The following is a 5,418-nucleotide window of genomic DNA, read 5'->3' on the forward strand; positions in this document are numbered from 1 at the left end:
TTAGCAATACATGTTATCTTTAAGGACCAACGTTTTATAAGTGAGACAGTACATATTTGGACATTTTTATGTTGATTAGATAATAAACACTAAGGGCATAGCATTAAGTCACAATTCTGTAAATCTATGTCACAAGATAATTGATAAAGTAAATCCTAACCTGGCATATTGTTGGAGTAACGGTTCTCTGGGAAAATCATTTAATGTTTTTATTAGAATGTTATTCTTGGATGTTAATTGTGTCAGCCAAGTTTTTGCATAGAAATAAAAGGAGTCCCAATTATTGAGAGGATTGCACATGGTTTGTTTTCCAGGCTTCTAGTGAGTTACTATAAACATTAGAAAGTTTCACTTAGCACCTGCTCACATCCTCAAACTCTTCTCCACAAAACATGGGAGAGCATCTCTCCCAGGAGCCTCTGGGAGCAGAAATTGCCAGACGTCTGACTGCTGTAAAACAACAATGTGACTATGCAGAAGACTTAATTTTTGAACAACATACGATCTGAATGGCTCTCCAAAGATCACTTAGAGCAAAAGAGCCACCCAGATAAGTAAATATGTTAAATTGTTACAATGAAATTGTTCAACATAGTCCATCTGGGTGTTGAAGAACATCCGCCTAAGGGATAAATTCATTCTTTCAGTCATTGACAACCGTTCTGTCTGTCAGCAATTAGTCAAACAGGTTCAATCACTCATACACCCAACTCCCGGTAGAGTCTGACTGTAATCCATACTTCCCAGCAAGGACAGAGATGCCTAGCTTCTTCTTCTTTCACAATCACCAAATGTGTACAAATTGCTAAAGTTAAAGAGGAGATGTGAGGTACTAAGAGTTGACACTGTTCTGGATGGGGAAAAGGGGTCTTTTCTACCCGTTAGATTCTTACTGGGCTGAAGCTTAAAGAGGCTAAAAGTATCAAATCGCTCTCATTTCTTCTTCTCTGATTAAATGCACAGAACATAGCTATGGGTCCAGAGAACAGCTAGCGCATGCTAGATTCAACGTGTTCTTCATTAAATATGACACAAGCAACTACAGAAAGAACAGAACACTGTGGTTTTCTGAGAACATGCAGGCTACCCACTGAACTTGAGGGTTGTGGTATGCAGAGATACTGAGCTATCAATCTATTTTGAGTTCATTTTAAAGAGCAGTGATATGGAATTCGTCTATTTTTAGAGGCTGGGGAGCTTGCTATTCTTTCAGAGGACGGGAGTAATTCAGTCCCCAGCAATCCCACCAGGCAGCTCACGAGCTCTATCCTACTCCAGAGGATCGGACACTCTCTTCTCTTCCCCATTGGCATCGGACAGATAGCATACACTCACACCAACACCTAAATAAAAATTATTTTTGATCATCTATTTTAGAAGTCCAGTAGCCACCACAGAGGACACGAGGTTGTATTCCGTTTAATGTCATTGAACTTATTTGGCTATGAAATGAGCAGAGAGGCTGCAGACGAGGTAGAGCAGTATCAACATTTCTAAGGGCAGGCAAAGAACAGAGCTAAGCATTTGAAGAGGACTACTTTAAAAGCTATGTGGAGGCCGGGGATGTACACCAGGCTCCAACCTTCTATCCTTACAAAGACTCCAGATTAACTCCAGATATTCAAAGCAAGCCAGGCTTGCCTGACGTGGTGCTGTATTTCTTTAATACCAGCATTTGGTAGGCAGAAGCAGGAAGATCTCTGTGAGTTTGAAGCCAATCTAGTCTGCCTGGCAAGCTCTAGGATGACCAGGACTACATAAAGACCCTGTCTCAAAAAAAGCAGAACAAAACAAAACAAACAAAAGCCCTGTTCTCCTCAAAATCTAAAGACGCAGCCTTTGCTAAACAAAGCAAGAGTCCAGAGAAAGGGCTAAACGATTCAGCCATGAGTGCTGTATCTCTGTCCCACAGAGCACGGCAAAGCAGACACAGAAACCACTTGTGCCCGCTCTCCTTCCTCTGAAAGGAAAATGAAGAGTGTCTGGGGTTCACTGTCTGTTCTGTCTCAACACCAGCAGAGGACACTCATTTTTGTCTCACTTGACAGGCTAGCACCAGAGTCCATAAGCCACTTGAAACTAAGGTGAGCCAGGTGTACTAGGTACCACACTCTTTTAAATCGCAGCAGTGGGAAGGCAGAGGCAGGTGGATCTCCGTGAGTTTGAAAACAGCCTGATCTATGCAGCAAATTCTAGCCAAAGGGACATGGTAAAAACCGAGTCTCAAAACAAAACAAAAACCCGAAGGGATCAGGATACATAATGCCAGAACTAAAGTTCTACAAGAAGACACCAGGGCGCCCAAGCTATCAGAAAAGGTTTGAGGGGTCCAATGGCTTTACAAATGACTAGCAAGCAGCATATGAAAAAAAAAAAAAGAAAAAACAAAATCACCAATGATCAGGAAAAAATGGAAATCAAAAGCAGAACAATATATTGCCTTGTTCTCATTGTGGCTATTATCAACAGGGAGGGCAGGAGGGAGAGAGGGAGGGAAGAGAGATTGGTTTAGTTAAAATATTCTGGAGAATTATTTCATCAAAAATGTAAATAAATATAACATTATTATATGGTGACACTAAAAATGATTAAGAAAGTAAGTTATCCACCAAACAAATTGGGCAAAATGTATATGCATAAACTGTGGAATATGATCCAGTCTCAAAAAAAAAAAAAAGGAAATTCTATACTATCATGAATGACCCAGAAGGCATCTGTTATGTGAAGTAATGCATACACAAGAGCAGACACAAAGGCAAACATGTAACAAGTGGAACACTGAAAATTTAAGCTCATAGAAAGAACGACTAGAAGGTTTATTACCTTTGGCTGGAACATGGGAGGATGGGGGAATTGTTAGAGGACACAAGCTCTCCATAAAACAAGAAGTTCAAGGGCTCTATTGTAGATCAGAGAGCCTAACATTACCAGGTTGAGGATTGCTAGGTGGTCTGGCCACAAAAATAAGTATAGGTATAAAGGTAATAGTGTCTCACCATCCTACATGTCAACCCATATCATGTGATAGAACCTAAATACTTACTTGTCAGTTAAAATTTCTCAAACAATTAGCATAATTTTGTTGTTATTATAACACAACAAAATATATTTCAATACAGAGCAATGATACTATGGTTTATTCACACGACTATGCACAACACAAGCAAGCTAAATGGGTTTAAATTTATGATCTCTTTTTTTGGATATTTTTTTAAAGAAGCTTTTTGTGTTTGGTTTTGTTGCTTCTCCCCCTTCCCTTTTTAATTTACTTTATGTATAAGATTACACTGTAGTTGTACTGATGGTTGTGAGCCACCATGTGGTTGCTAGGATATGAACTCAGAATCTTCAGAAGAGCAGTCAGTGCTCTTAACCACTGAGCTATATCTCCAGCCTTCTTTTTTCTTTCTGTCTCTCTTTCTTCCTTCCTCCCTTCCTTCCTCCCTTCCTTCCTCCCTCCCTCCCTTCCTTTCTTTCTTTCTTTTTTCTTTCTTTCTTTCTTTTTTTGGATAATTAAGATGAGTTTGATTGACCTGAGTTGTATGCAAATGTCTTAATTTGTTCTTAAATATTGTTATTATAAGATGCATGTGCTAAATACAAAGTTATTGGTTGTATATTGTTGGTTTTTAGGGTTTCTGTCACTGTAATAAAACATGATCATAAACAACTTGGGAAGGGCAGGGTTAATTTCAGTGTGAAGTTCCACAGTACAGTGATCACTAAGGGGAAGTCATGGCAAGACTTCAAACATGGCAGTAACTGGAAGGCAGGAGCTGATGCAGAGGCTATGGTGGCCTGCTGCTTACTGGCTTTGCTCGCTCCTGGACCAAAACAAATAGTATAACGAAAAAGAAAAAGGGCTCAGATGTACCTTAGTGGCAGAATGTGGCTTACCGTGTACAAGATCCTGAGTTGAAACCTTGGCTTTGCCCTTCCCAAAAAAACAGAACAGAAAGCAAGAAAACGGCCATGAGGAAATAAAGAAGGAAGGAGGGAATCACTAAACTGTAATATCTATTTCTATATCTGGGCATTGTCATAGTTCACTGTTTCTTGTGTGCTAGTTTGGAGTACTTCAGTACCCATAGAGTCTTAAACAGGGAATTCCAATTAGTATACAAAACGTACTTCCTCCCAACACCTACCAAATGTGTGTGTGTGTGTGTGTGTGTGTGTGTGTGTGTGTGTGTGTGTACTGCATGAAGGTACACACACACACACCTCTGTGTGGATATGTATATGGAAGCCACCTTATTGCCCTGACACAGGGTCTCTCACTGAACTAACTAGAAGCTTGCCATTTTGGCTATGCTGGCAGGCCAATCAGTTCTCAGCATCAACCTGTCTCTGCCTACCTATGCTGGGCATAGGACCAGTATATACACCCATACTTAGCTCTTTACTTGGGTGCTGAGGATTAAAACTCAGCTCCTCACGCTGGCAGACCATGTGTTTATACACAATGAGTCATCTCCTCTGCCTTTCTACAAATCTTTTCAGACTGCTTCTCTCACAGTTTCTGCCTCAAAGAATGGTATTCCATAGCTACCTTAAGTCTCCCTATTGGGTACCTCACCCATTGTTGCTAGAGAAGTCAAGGGTCAGAGCTCCACAATGTTTCTCTGAAGAAGTAAGACTTTCCCTTTGTACATTATGCTCAGCTTCTTGAGTCCTGTGTTGGTTCTTCTTTGAACCTAAAGTCAAATTCTGCAAGAATGACATTTCTATCTTTAATTTCAGCCTCTTCTACTTTTCTATGCTCAACTTGAGAGACAAATTTGGCATAGAATTTGAAAATCAATCCAACTGGCCACAAAACCTGTCTGATCTTCTTGATGCAAATGTGGAGGGTTTTTTTATTAGTAGGAAAACCTGTCTGCCTGGCTCTGTCTTTAAGATGAGTTGTCAGTCTCCTAGAAAATGTGTACGTCTCATATGCAAATAAATTTCTGGCAGACACCCTACCATTCTGCCAGATCTGCCCAATAGATAAAGATTACATGAGAGTAGACAGGTGCAATGTGAGCTGCTCCTGCCAAATTACATGTGACTAATAAGGCAATGCCTTCCTGGGAGATTGTAGACTATACTAAGTCAGAGGATATCTGAAGGAACATGCAACAGATTTAAATTGAATGTTTCTTATTCACTAAGTCTTACATGATGCCTCAAAGCTGAGAAAAACTAGATTTGTGTAAACTCAAAAGTCTAAAAATAGTTTATGGATAATTAGATAGCCTGACATATCTACTGGAATGACAAAAATAATAATAATAACATGATGGTTCCACATGAGGATAAGAACTTGGAGAATCGGCTTTGGTTGGGGAGGCAGAAATCCGGCCTCAGCAGGGCCACAAGCCTCTCCGGTCAGAAAAGCGCCGGGGTAGCTAGGGCGCAGGGTCGGCTGACACT

Source organism: Mus caroli, chromosome 1 (genome assembly GCF_900094665.2).
Source record: "Mus caroli chromosome 1, CAROLI_EIJ_v1.1, whole genome shotgun sequence".
NCBI lineage: Eukaryota > Metazoa > Chordata > Mammalia > Rodentia > Muridae > Mus > Mus caroli.